The sequence below is a fragment of the Loxodonta africana genome, chromosome 3, assembly GCF_030014295.1.
Source record: "Loxodonta africana isolate mLoxAfr1 chromosome 3, mLoxAfr1.hap2, whole genome shotgun sequence".
In the NCBI taxonomy this organism is placed as follows: domain Eukaryota; kingdom Metazoa; phylum Chordata; class Mammalia; order Proboscidea; family Elephantidae; genus Loxodonta; species Loxodonta africana.
The window spans coordinates 65,145,379-65,160,341 of record NC_087344.1 but is presented as its reverse complement, the minus strand read 5'-3'; the positions used below and the strand labels follow the sequence as shown (position 1 = coordinate 65,160,341).

At 40.1% G+C, this 14,963-nt stretch overlaps 1 non-coding gene across 1 annotated transcript; it reads left to right on the top strand.

Annotated features, from left to right (window-relative positions):
* The first annotated feature begins 12,825 nt into the window (after window positions 1-12,825).
* Window positions 12,826-12,897, top strand: TRNAC-GCA (transfer RNA cysteine (anticodon GCA)). Its single transcript has one exon. It is a non-coding gene; the product is annotated as a tRNA-Cys (tRNA).
* Window positions 12,898-14,963: the final 2,066 nt, after the last annotated feature.

The window sequence follows — 14,963 nt, the reverse complement described above, 5'->3', positions numbered from 1 at the left end:
GCCTAAAAGCATTTCCCTTGAGAACGGGAACCAGACAAGGATGTCCTTTCTCACCGCTCTTATTCAACATTGTGCTAGAGGTCCTAGCTGGAGCAATTAGGCTAGACAAAGAAATAAATGGCATTCGGATTGGCAAGAAAGAAGTGAAATTATCTCTATTTGCAGATGACATGATCTTATACACAGAAAACCCTACGGAATCCTCCAGAAAACTACTGAAACTAATAGAAGAGTTTGGCAGAGTCTCAGGTTATAAGATAAACATACAAAAATCACTTGGATTCCTCTACATCAACAAAAAGAACATCGAAGAGGAAATAACCAAATCAATACCATTCACAGTAGACCCCAAGAAGATAAAATACTTAGGAATAAATCTTACCAAAGATGTAAAAGACCTATATAGAGAAAACGACAAAGTACTAGTGCAAGAAACTAAAAGGGACATACATAAGTGGAAAAACATACCTTGCTCATGGATAGGAAGACTTAACATAGTAAAAATGTCTATTCTACCAAAAGCCATCTATACATACAATGCACTTCCGATCCAAATTCCAGTATTTTTTAATGTGATGGAGAAACAAATCACCAACTTCGTATGGAAGGGAAAGAAGCCCAGGATAAGTAAAGCATTACTGAAAAAGAAGAAGAAAGTGGGAGGCCTCACTCTACCTGATTTTAGAACATATTATACAGCCACAGTAGTCAAAACAGCCTGGTATTGGTACAACAGGCACATAGACCAATGGAACAGCATTCAGAATCCAGATATAAATCCATCCACATATAAGCAGCTGATATTTGACAAAGGCCCAGTGTCAGTTAATTGGGGAAAAGATAGTCTCTTTAACAAATGGTGCTGGCATAACTGGATATCCATTTGCAAAAAAATGAAACAGGACCCATACCTCACACCATGCACAAAAACTAACTCCGAGTGGATCAAAGACCTAAACATAAAGACTAAAACGATAAAGATCATGGAAGAAAAAGTAGGGACAACGTTAGGAGCCCTAATACAAGGCATAAACAGAATACAAAACATTACTAAAAATGACGAAAAGAAAAAATCAAACACCTACGCTCATCTAAAGACTTCACCGAAAGTGTAAAAAGACCGCCTACGGATTGGGAAAAAATTTTCAGCTATGACATCTCCGACCGGAGCCTGATTTTTAAACTCTATATGATTCTGTTAAAACTCAACTACCAAAAGACAAACAACCCAAACAAAAAGTGGGCAAAGGATACGAACACGCACTTTATTAAAGAAGATATTCAGGCAGCTAACAGATACATGAGAAAATGCTCTCGATCATTAGCCATTAGAGAAATACAAATTAAAACTACGATGAGGTTCCATCTCATTCCAACAAGGCTGGCATTAATCCAAAAAACACAAAATAATAAATGTTGGAGAGGCTGCAGAGAGATTGGAACTCATACACTGCTGGTGGGAATGGAAAATGGTACAACCACTTTGGAAATCTATCTGGCGTTTTCTTAAAAAGTTAGAAATAGAACTAACCATACGACCCAGAAATCCCACTCCTCGGAATATACCCTAGAGAAATAAGAGCCTTTACACAAACAGATATATGCACACCCATGTTTACTGCAGCATTGTTTACAACTGCAAAAAGCAGCAAGCAACCAAGGTGTCCATCAATAGATGAATGGTTAAATAAATTATGGTACATTCACACAATGGAATACTATGCATCGTTAAAGAACTGTGACTAATCTGTGAAACATTTCATAACATGGAGGAACCTGGAAGGCATTATGCTGAGTGAAATTAGTCAGATGCAAAAGGACAAATATTGTAGAAGACCACTGTTATAAGATCTTGAGAAATAGTATAAACTGAGAAGAACACATTATTTTGTGGTTATGAGATGGGGGAGGGAGGGAGGGTGGGAGAGGGTTATTTACTGATTAGTTAGTAGATAGGAACTACTTTAGGTGAAGGGAAGGACAATACTCAATACAGGGAAGGTCAGCTCAACTGGACTGGACCAAAAGCAAAGAAGTTTCCGGGATAAACTGAATGCTTCAAAGGTCAGCGGAGCAAGGGCGGGGGTTTGGGGACTATGGCTTCAGGGGACTTCTAAGTCAATTGGCAAAATAAATTCTATTATGAAAACATTCTGCATCCCACTTTGAGGTGTGGCGTCTGGGGTCTTAAATGCTAACAAGCAGCCATCTAAAATGCATCAATTGGTCTCAACCCACCTGGATCAAAGGAGAATGAAGAACACCAAGGTCACACAATACCTATGAGCCCAAGAGACAGAAAGGGCCACATGAACTACAGATTTACATCATCCTGAGACCAGAAGAACTAGATGGTGCCCGGCCACAACCGATGACTGCCCTGACAGGGAGCACAACAGAGAACTCCTGAGGGAGCAGGAGAACAGTGGGATGCAGACCCCAAATTCTCATAAAAAGACCAGACTTAATGGTCTGTCTGAGACTAGAAGAATCCCCGCAGTTACAGTCCCCAAACCTTCTGTTGGCCCAGGACAGGAAAGATTCCCGAAGACAACTCATCAGACATGGATGGTACTGGACAATGAGTTGGAGAGAGATGTTGATGAAGAGTGAACTACTTGTATCAGGTGGACACTTGAACTGTGTTGGCATCTCCTGTCTGGAGGGGAGATGGGAGGGTAGAGAGGGTTAGAAACTGGAAAAACAGTCACGAAAGGAGAGACTGGAAGAAGGGAGCGGGCTGACTCATTGGGGGGGAGTAAATAGGAGTATGTAGTAAAGTGCATATAAGCTTATATGTGACAGACTGACTTGATTTGTAAACTTTCACTTAAAGCACAGTAAAAATTATATATAAAAAAGAAGGCATTGAGGTAGCTAACAGATAAATGAGGAAATGCTCAAGATCATTAGCCATTAGAGAAATGCAAATCAAAACTACGGTGAGATGCCATCTCACTCCAACAAGGCTGGCATTAATCCAAAAAACACAAAATAATAAATGTTAGAGAGGTTTTGGAGAGACTGGAACACTTATACAGAGCTGGTGGGAATGTAAAATGGCACAACCACTTTGGAAATCAATTTGGCACTTCCTTAAAAAATTAGAAATAGAACAACCATATGATCCAGCAGTCCCACTCCTTGGAATACATCCCAGAGAAATAAGAGACTTTACATGGACAGATATACACACACCCATGTTCACTGCACCAGTGTTTACAATAGCAAAACGATGGAAGCAACCAAAGTGCCCATCAACAGATGAATGGATAAATAAATTATGGTATAGTCACACAATGGAATGCTCCACATCAATAAAGAACAACGATGAATCCGTGAAACATTTCATAACATGGAGGAATCTGGAAGGCATTATGCTGAGTGAAATTAGTCAGTTGCAAAAGGGCAAATATTGTGTGAGACCACTATTATAAGAACTCGAAAAACAGTTTAAACAGAGAAGAAAATACTCTTTGATGGTTACAAGAGAGGGGAGGGAGGCAGGGAGAGAAAGAAGTTTTCACTAATTAGATAGTACATAAGAGCTATTTTACCCCCACGTGTCTTTCAGTTTGTCCTACTGTTGGGGCTTGTGTTTTGCTGTGATGCTGGAAGCTATGTCACCAGTATTCGGATACCAGCAGGGTCACCCATGGAGGACAAGTTTCAGCTGGGCTTCCAGACTAAGAAAGACTAGGAAGAAGAACCCAGCAGTCTACTTCTGAAAAGCATTAGCCAGTGAAAACCTTATGAATAGCAGTGGAACATTTTCTAATACAGTGCTGGAAGATTAGCACCCCCAAGTTGGAAGGCACTCAAAAGATGACTGGGGAAGAACTGCCTCCTCAAAGTAGAGTCGACCTTAATAACGTGGATGGAGTAAAGCTTTCAGGACCTTTTTATGTACCAACCACTAGGGCCAAAGATGAAGAAATAAAAGATTTTTATCAGCTGCTGTGAGCTGAAATTTGCTACAGCTGCTAACCAAAGGGTCAGCAGTTCCAATCCGCCAGGGGCTCCTGGGAAGCTCTATGGGGCGTTCTACTCTGTCCCATAGGGTTGCTATGAGTCGGAATCAACTCGATGGCACTGGGTTAGTCTGAAATTGATCGAACATACGATCAAGATACATTGATAATTACTGGCGATTGGAATGCAAAAGTTGGAAACAAAGAAGGATCAGTAGGTGGAAAATATGGCCTTGGTGATAGAAACAATGCCAGAGATTGAATGATAGAATTTTGCAAGACCAACTACTTTTTCATTGCAAATACCTTCTTTCACCAACATAAACGGCAACTATACACATGGACCTCACCAGATGGAACACACAGAAATCAAATTGACTACATCTGTGGAAAGAGACGATGAAAAAGCTCAATATCATCAGTCAGAACAAGGCCAGGGGCCGACTGTAGAACAGACCATCAATTGCTCATATGCAAGTTCAAGCTGAAACTGAATAAAATTAGAGCAAGTCCACAAGAGCCAAAATATGACCTTAAGTATATCCCACCTGAATTTAGAGACCATCTGAAGAATAGATTTGACACATTGAACACTAGTGACTGAAGACCAGACAAGTTGTGGAATGACATCAAGGACATCATCCATGAAGAAAGCAAGAGGTCACTGAAAAGACAGGAAAGAAAGAAAAGACCAAGATGGATGTTAGAGGAGACTCTGAAATTTGCTCTTGAGCGTCAAGCAGCTAAAGCAAAAGGAAGAATCGATGAAGTAAAAGAACTGAACAGGAGATTTCAAAGGGCCTCTCGAGAAGACAAAGTATTATAATGACATGTGCAAAGAGCTGGAGATGGAAAACCAAAAGGGAAGAACAGGCTTGGCGTTTCTCAAGCTGAAATAACTGAAGAAAAAATTCAAGCCTCGAGTTGCAATAGTGAAGGATTCCATGGGGAAAATATTAAACAACGCAAGAAGCATCAAAAGAAGATGGAAGGAATACACAGAGTCAATATACGAAAAAGAATTAGTTGATATTCAACCATTTCAAGAGGTGCCATATGATCAGGAACCGATGGTACTGAAGGAAGAAGTCCAAGTTGCTTTGAAGGTGTTGGAGAAAAACAAGGCTCCAGGAATTGATGAAATATCAATTGAGATGTTTCAACAAACAGACGCATCGCTGGAGGTGCTCACTCGTCTATGCCAAGAAATGTGGAAGACAGCTTCCTGGCCAACTGACTGGAAGAGATCCATATTTATGCCTATTCCCAAGAAAGGGGATACAACCGAATGTGGAAATTATAGAACAATATCACTGATATCACATGCAAGCAAAATTTTTCTGAAGATCATTCAAAAATGGCTGCAACAGTATATCAACAGGGAAATACCAGAAATTCAGGCTGGTTTCAGAAGAGGACATGGAACCAGGGTTATCACTGCTGATGTCAGATGGATCCTGGCTGAAAGCAGAGAATACCAGAAGGATGTTTACCTGTGTTTTATTGGCTGTGCAAAGGCATTCGACTGTGTGGATCATAACAAACTATGGATAACACTGCAAAGAATGGGAATTCCAGAACACTTAATTGTGCTCATCAGGAACCTTTACATAGATCAAGAGGCAGTTGTTTGGACAGAACAAGGGGATACTGATTGGTTTAAAGTCAGGAAAGTTGTGTGTCAGGGTTGTATTCTTTCACCATACCTATTTAACCTAGGCTGAACAAATAATACGAGAAGCTGGACTATATGAGGAAGAACGAGGCATCAAGATTGGAGGAAGACTCATTAACAACCTGCATTATGCAGATGACACAACCTTGCTTGCTGAAAGTGAAGAGGACTGGAAGCACTTACTAATGAAGATCAAAGGCCACAGCCTTCAGTATAGATTATACCTCAACATAAGGAAAACAAAAATCCTCACAACTGGACGAATGAGCAACATCATGATAAACAGAGAAAAGATTGAAGTTGTCAAGGATTTCATTTTACTTGGATTCACAATCAACAGCCATGGAAGCAGCACTCAAGAAATCAAAAGTCACATTGCATTGGGCAAATCTGCTGCAAAGGGCCTCTTCAGAGTGTTGAAGAGCAAAGATGTCACCCTGAAGACTAAGGTGCGCCTGACCCAAGCCATGGTATTTTCAATCACATCATATGTATGTGAAAGCTGGACAATAAATAAGGAAGACTGGAGAAGAATTGACGCCTTTGAATTGTGGTGTTGACGAAGAATATTGAATATATCGTGGACTGCCAAAAGAATGAACAAATCTGTCTTGGAAGAAGTGCGGCAAGAATGCTCCTTAGAAGCAAGGATGGAGAGACTGCATCTTACAAAACTTTGGACATGTTGTCAGGAGGGATCAGTCCCTGGAGAAGGACATCATGCTTGGCAGAGTACAGGGTCAGTGGAAAAGAGGAAGACCCTCAAAGAGATGGACTGACATAGTGGCTGCAACAATGAGCTCAAACATAACAACGATTGTAAGGATCGCACAGGACCAGGCAGTGTTTCGTTCTGTTGTGCATAGGGTCGGTATGAGTCAGAACCGACTCGACGGCACCTAACAAGAACAACAACAAGATCTATTTTAGGTGAAGGGAAAGACAACACACGATACAGGAGAGGTCAGCACAAATGGACTAAACCAAAAGCAAAAAAGTTGCCTGAATAAACTGAACACTTCGATGGCCAAAGTAGCAGGGGCAGAATTTTGGGGACCATGGTTTCAGGGGACATCTAAGTCAATTGGCATAATAAAATCTATTAAGAAAACATTCTGCATCCCACTTTGGATAGTGACGTCTTGGGTCTTAAATGTTAGTGAGCGGCCATCTAAGATGGATCAACTGGTCTCAACCCACCTGGAACAAAGGAGAATGAAGAACACCAAAGACACAAGGTAATTATGAGCCCAAGAGACAGAAACGGCCACATAAACAAGAGACTACATCAGCCTGAGACCTGAAGAGCTAGGTGGTGCCCGGCTATAACTGATGTCTGCCCTGACAAGGAAAACAACAGAGAATCCCTAATGGAGCAGGAAAACAGTGAGATGCAGATCTCAGATTCTCGTAAAAAGACCAGATTTAATTGTCTGACTGAGACTAGAGGGACATCGAAGGTCATGATTCCCAGACCCTCTGCTAGCCCAAGACTGGAACCATTCCCGAAGCCAACTCAGACAGGGACTGGACTAGACTATAGGACAGAAAATGATACTGGTGAGGAGTGATCTTCTTGGCTCAAGAAGACACACGAGACTATGTGGGCAGCTACTATCTGGAGAGAAGATGAGAAGGCAGAGGAGGACAGGACCTGGTTGAATGACCATGGGGAGTACAGGGTGGAGAGGAGGAGTATGCTGTCTCATTAGGGGGAGAGCAGCTAGGAGTACATAGCAAGGTGTATATAAGTTTTTGTATGAGAGATTGACTTGATTTGTAAACTTTCACTTAAAGCACAATAAATAAAAAGATTCTTATACTACAAGGGAAGTGGTATAACATTACGTGAAGGTAAAATATGAAAAGTTAAATATAGTGCTGTAAACGTAAGACCAATCACTATAAGAAAATAGCAAAAAGGAGTAGCTAATAACCCAATGGTGGAGATAACATGTAATAATAAAAAATACTCATTCAATCTAGGACAAGTTAAGAAAAAAGAACAAATACAAAACAAATAGAAAGATGGATTGACACAGTTGCTGCAACAATGGGCTCAAAAGTAGCAACAATTGCAAGGATGGCAAAGGACCCGGCAGTGTTTCGTTCTGTTGTACATAAGGTCTCTATAAGTTGGAATTGACTCAAAGGCACCTAACAACAACAACAAGGTTTAAATATAACCCTACATATATACCCTACATATAATTACATTAAATTCAAATGGTCTGAATAATCCACTTAAAAGGTAGAGACTGTCAGGCTGGATAAAAAAACCTACATGCTATCTACAAGAACACCACGCCAAATATAAAGACATTAAGAGTTTAAAGTAAAAGGGTGAAAAGAGATATACCATGAACACTTATCAAAAGAAAGATGTAAAGCCTATTTTATAACAAACTTCAGAACGAGGAACGTTACCAGAAATAAATAAAATTTCACAATGATAAAAAGGTCAATTCATCAAGAAGACATCCCAGTGCCCAGTGCCGTCGAGTCGATTCCGACTCATAGCGACCCTATAGGACAGAGTAGAACCTCCCCATAGAGTTTCCAAGGAGCTAAATATGTATACTTCTATTAACAGAGCTTCAAAAGCTTCAAAATATATGAAGTGAAAACTACTCATTTCTGAGATCTGGGTTGCCACCTGAAAAATAAGCAAATACTCAAAAAGTCTAATTGAGATTAAACAGAAAAGACAAATAAATAACATAAGGAAGGTAAAGTGGAATATGACTAAATATATTTTTATAATATAAGAGAATTCTGTGTACTGCTTTATTCTATTCACTTTTAAAATCTGCATAAAACAGATTATTTTGGAAGCAAAAATGAATTACTAAAACAGACCCAAGGAGAAGTGAAACACCTGAATAGAACAATTATGAATGATAAAATATATTTAAAGAGATTAAGAAACTCTTCCTCACAAAGTCACCACACCCATGAATTTTACAGGCAATTTTTAGCCTTATAGGCAAGTTTGCCTAATTTTTCATTAGGAATAGAACATTCTCTGCTATATATGATGTTTCACAGCATAAAAAACATGGAAACCTTCCCCCTAATCATTCTAGGAAGCTTGCATAATTTTGACATTAAAAAATAAACAAGATTGTTGTTGTTCTTAGGTGCCGTCTAGTCAGTTTCAACTCATGGCGACCCTATCTATGTACAGCAGAACAAAACACTGCCTGGTCCTGCACCATACCTACAATCATTGGTTGTTATGTTTGAGCCCATTGTTGCAGCCACTATGTCAACCCATCTCATTGAGGGTCTTCCTCTTTTTCGCTGACTCTCTACTTTACCAAGCATAATGTCCTTCTCCAGGACTAGTCCGTCCTGAAAACATCTCCAAAGTAGGTGAGGTATAGTCTTGCCATCCTTGCTTCTAAGGAGCATTCCAGCTGTACTTCCTCCAAGACAGATTTGTTCATTATTTTGGCAGTCCATGGTATATTTGATATTGTTCCCCAACACCATAACTCAAATTCTTCTTCACTCTTCCTTATTCATTGTCCAGCTTTCACATGATTATGAAGCGATTAAAAACACCATGGCTTGCTTGGATCAGGTCCAAACTAGTCTTCAAGGTGAAATTTTTGCTTTTTAACACTTTAAAAGGTCTTTTGCAGCAGATTTGCCCAATGAAATGTGTCATCTGACTTCTTGACTGCTTCTTCCATGGGCGTTGATTGTGAATCCAAGTAAAATAAAATCCTTGACAACGTCAATCTTTTCTCCGTTTATCATGATGTTGCTCATTGGCCCAGTCGTGAGGATTTTTGCTTTCTTTATGTTGAGGTGTAATTCATATTGAAAAGAAAAAAAAAAATTGAAGGCTGTAGTTTTTGATCTTCATCTGTAAGTGATTCAAGTCCTCTTCACTTTCAGCAAGCAAGGTTGTGTCATCTGCATAACACAGGTTGATAATGAGTTTTCTTCCAATTCTGATACCTTGTTCTTATAGACCAGCTTTTCAGATTATTTGCTCAGCATACAGACTGAATAAGTATGGTGAAAGGATACGAACCTGATCCACACCTTTCCTAACTTTAAAAAACGCACTATCCCCTTGTTCTGTTCGAATGACTGCCTCTTGATCTATGTACAGTCTCCTCATGAGTACAATTAATGTTCTGGAATTCCCATTCTTTTCAATGTTATTCATAATTTGTTATGATCCATACAGTCCAATGTCTTTGCATGGTCAATAAAGCACAGGCAAACATCTTTCTGGTATTCTGTGCTTTCAGCCATGATCTATCTGACATCAGTAATGATATCCATTGTTTCATGTCCTCTTCTGAATTCAGCTTGAATTTCTGGCAGTTCCCTGTCAATGTACTGCTGCAGTGGCTTTTGAATGATATTCAGCAAAATTTTACTTGTGTGTGGTATTAATGATATTGTTTGATAATTTCTGCATTCTGTTGAATCACCTTTCTTTGGAATAGGCATAAATACGGATCTCTCCCAGTCAGTTGGCCAGGTAGCTGTCTTCCATAGATGAGTGAGCACTTCCAGCACTGCACTGGTTTTTTGAAACATCTCAATTAGTATTCTGTCAGTTCCTGGAGCCTCATTTTTTGTCAATGCCTTCGGTGGAGCTTGGACTTCTTCCTTCAGTACCATTAGGTCCTGATCATATGCTGCCTCCTGAAATGTTTGAACATCCACCAATTGTTTTTCATGTACTGACTCTGTGTATTCCTTCCATCTTCTTTTGATGTTTCCTGTGTCATTTAATATTTTCTCCATAGAGTCCTTCAAGATTGCAACTTGAGGCTTGAATTTTTTCTGCAGTTCTTTCAGCTTGAGAGATGCCGAGCTTGTTCTTCCCTTTTGGATTTCTAACTTCAGGTCTTTGCACCAAAAACCAAACCAAACCCATTGCCATCAAGTCAATTCCAACTCATAGGGACCCTATAGGAAGGAGTAGAACTGCCCCCATAGAGTTTCCAAGGGTCGCCTGGTGGATTCAAACTGCCAACATTTTGATTAGCAGCCATAGCTCTTAACCACTACACCATCAGTGCTTCCCCACATGTTATCATAATATTTTACTTTGTCTTCTCCAGCCACCTTTTGAAATCTTCTCAGCTCTTTTACTTCATCATTTACTCATTTTGCTTTAGCTACTCGACATTCAAGAGAGAGTGTCAGCGTCTCTTCTGATATCCATGTTGGTCTTTTCTTTATTTCCCATCTTTTTAATGACCTCTTGCTATCTTCATGTATGATGTCTTTGATGTAATTCCACAATTTGTTCTTTGGTCGCTAGTGTTCAACACACCAAACCTATTGTTGAGATAGTCTGTAAATTCAGGTGGGATATATTCAAGGTCATAATTTGGCTCTCGTGGACTTCTTTTAATTTTCTTCAGCTTCAACTTGAACTTGCATGTGAGCAGTTGATGGTCTGCTCTGCAGTCAGTCCCTGGCCTTGTTCTGACTGAAGATGTTGAGTTTTTCCATTGTCTCAACAGGTGTAGTCAATTTGATTCCTGTGTATTCCATCTGGTGAGGTACATATGTATAGTCGCCATTTATGTTGTTGAAGAAAGGTATTTGCAATGAAGAAGTCATTGGCCTTGCAAAAATTTATAATACAATCTCTGGCATCATTTCTATCTTCAAGGCTATATTTTCCAATTACCAATCCTTCTTTGTTTGCAACTTTTGTATGTCAATCACCAGTAATTATCAGTGCATCCTAACTGCATGTTTGATCAATTTCAGACTACAGAAGTTGTTAAAAATATTTAATTTTTTCATCTTTAGCCTTAGTGGTTGATGTGTAAATTTGAATAACTGGTCTTCCTTGTAGGAGTATGGATATTATCCTATCACTGACAGTGTTGGACTTCAGGATAGATCTTGAAATGTTCTTTTTGATGTCATTTACCATTCCCAGCATAGTGGACCATATGATTGTCTGATTCAAAATGGCCACTAGCAGTCCATTTCAGCTTACTAAAGCCTAGTATATCAATGCTATGCTTTCCATTTCATTTTTGACAATTTCCAATTTTCCTAGATTCATACTTCTTCCATTCTGCGTTCCTATTATTAATGGATGTTTTCAGCTGTTTCTTCTCATTATGAGTCATGTCACATCAGCAAATGACAGCCACCAAATCTTGACTCCATCCACATTATTAGGTCGATTCTACTTTGAGGAAGCAGCTCTTCCCTGGTTGTCTTTTCAGTGCCTTCAAACCGGAGGGGCTCATCTTCCCACACTATATCAGACAATGTTCTGCTGCTATTCATAAGGTTTTCACTGGCTAATTCTTTTCAGAAGTAGACCACTGGGTCCTTCTTCCTAGTCTGTCTTAGTCTGGAAGCTCAGCTGAAACCTGTCCACCATGGGTGACCCTGCTGGTATTTGGATACTGTGGCATAGTTTCTAGCATTACAGCAACACACTAGCCCCCACAGTATGACAAACTGACAGAAGCTTTCATAATCTTGATATAAAAAAATAAATAAGACTAGCATATACCAAAAAGAAAGCTATGGGCCACTATCTCTTTGCAACAAACTAAACACAGTAGTAGGAACTCTTATCCAAGGGTCTAGTACAACATAATAAAGAACAGCTTAAAACACAACTGCAATGATGGCTGAATATTGAGAAATTGATTTCTATAAAGAACAGGCTCTTTAAATTCCAGAACAAGTAGGCTCAGTCCCCAGTCCCAGGCCCTCCAGCTATGCTGACATCTGGATTTGCCCTTGTCCACTCGCCTTCCCCTAAATTCTGGGGCTGCAGCTCTATTCACCAGATGCCTCCCCTGGGATAAGCCAAGCCTCTGAGAGCCTACACCATGGCCCAGGAAAAGGAAACCAAAGCAGTGAGTGGAAGATGGACAAAAGTTAAAAGAACAAAGCGTAGATACTGAGGGGAATGGGTAGAATTCATCTTGTGATCCAGTAATAGTAATAATAAAGGAGAGGGTGAGACATGCTCTGAGAAGAGAGTTATTATATTGGGCATAAGTGGGAAGACTCTGGAGGAGGAAGTGGATTCTGACAGATGTGGAAGTTGGTGTGAGTGGAGAAGCTCAAGTAGCTTCCCAGGGAGACACTGGATGATGATGAGAGCACCTTGGAAATGACAGCAATTATCAAAGAACATTTATTAAGGAAAGACTGGCATGTGGAGGTATAGCTCAATGGTAGAGCATTTGGTTGCAGATCAAGAGGTCCCTGGTTCAAACCCAGGCACCCCCTCTGTCATTTCTTTTATTCCTTGAGATAGCTAGTATAAGTACAGCTCCCTGTTACCGCAAAGACTCAGCCTCATGGAGCCAAAGTTTCCAACAAGTAGTAAAGATTTAAGTGTTCCACTTACAACATTTTCCATATGTTTCCTTTCTACTTCCTCAGTCATAATAATTTCCTAGAGGAGTAGAGCGTGTCTGCCTTAGGCTTCCTCAATGTTTCCCTTGTGCCTAATCATTAGCATTGTGATTTTGTTTGTACCAAACTTTCTTCAAAAAATAGAATTGAGGCAGCTTCCAATAAAACACACTGTCTTAGGATGGGTTCTCTAAAGAAGCAAAACCAGTAATGCCTATAAATATATAGACAGAGATTTATATTAAGGGAACTGTTCACGCAATTGTAGGGGTTGGAATGTCCCAAGTCCTTGGATCAGGATAGAGTCCTTTCCCAAGTCAAGGACCCACAGAAGCTGGTGAACCCAAGATGAGCAGGTTGGAGACCAGGAATCCAACTCACAGATTGTGACGGTCGAGGAATCCCCAAGGTCAGTAGGCAAGACTGCAAGGTTTTCTCCTGAGTCACTTAGGTGCAGGGACTGCCAAGATAGGCAGGTGGGGAGCACAACTCTTGCTCAGAGGCCGTGAATATCAGTGAATCCCAAGATAGACAGGTAAGCTTCTAGCTCGAGTCCCAAGAACCAGAGGTTAGACAAGAGACGGCTGCTGGATCCGGAACAAGCCAACAAACTTTGCAAGGTGAGCAGGAAGGAAGTAGGCAGTGGAAGTTGGGGAGATGAAAGCTGAGGTGGTGGTGAGCTGCCACAGGTCCCACCCCTGCCAGTACCACTCAGCAGATTCCATCATGGAGGTGATCACATATCAAATTTCAGCAGTGATCACAACATTATGCACATTATTCACTCAGAGTCATGGCCCAGCCAAGTCAACACACCATCTTAGCCATCACAAACACACAATAAAACTCCAAGGATCAAACAAGAAGGCAAGCACTGAATGTTTAGGAGAGGAGGTAAAAGGAAGTAAATAACTGTTCCAGAGAGCCTAGGTTAGGACAAGTTACTACTGTTGTATGCAAAACCTATACCTGGTAATCAAACAGAAGTGAAAACATACCAATTCATCAACTGAGAAAACTATTTTATTAGTGCTGAAAAGCAGCAGACGTTTATACGATGGTTCTATGCAGACAGAACATTGGTCAGATGACATTTATTGCCAGGGCAGCCAAGTATAGTCACATAAGTTGTGAATTATACAACTCTGTCAATTGCATAGTGCCCTGGAGTTATGTGATACAGCAACCCTGGATATTGGCCATATTTTATCCATTAAAAAAAAAAAGAGAGAAGGAAATTGTCTACTTAATACCATCTCTTCCTTAGTTATGGAATATTGTGAAACCATTACTACTATCTATTCCCAAATTTTTCATCACCCCAAACAGAAACTCAGCATCCCTCAAGTAATACCTCCCTATTTCCACCCTCACACCCACTGCTAGTAACCACTAAGAAACTTAATTCTCTATGCATTTGCTTATTCTAGATATTTCTTAAAAGGTGCCCAGGTCTCGTGAAGGTTAAGTGCTCAGCTGCTAACCAAAAGGTTGGTGGTTGGAACCTACCAGCTGCTCCAATGGATAAAAGAAAGATGATATACTTTCTTATAGATTACCTAGGAAATCCTATTATGCAGTTCTACTCTGTCGTGTGGGGTCACTATGAGTCAGAATCGACTCCACAGCACACAACAACAACAGATATTTCTTTTAAGTGGGATATTGTACAATATTTGTCCTTTCGTATCTGACTTCTTTCACTTAGCATGTTTTCAAGGTTCACTCATGTAGTAGCATGTATCAGAACTTCTCTTTATGGCTGAATAATATTCCACTGTAAGGATAAAAATGAGTCCTTTTGGCACAGTAGTTATGGCTGCTAACTGAAAGGTCGGCATAGGAACCCACTATCAGATCTGCAGGAGAAAGATGTGGCAGTCTGCTTCCATAAAGATTTGCAGCCTTGGAAACTCTATTGAGCAGGATCTCTCTGA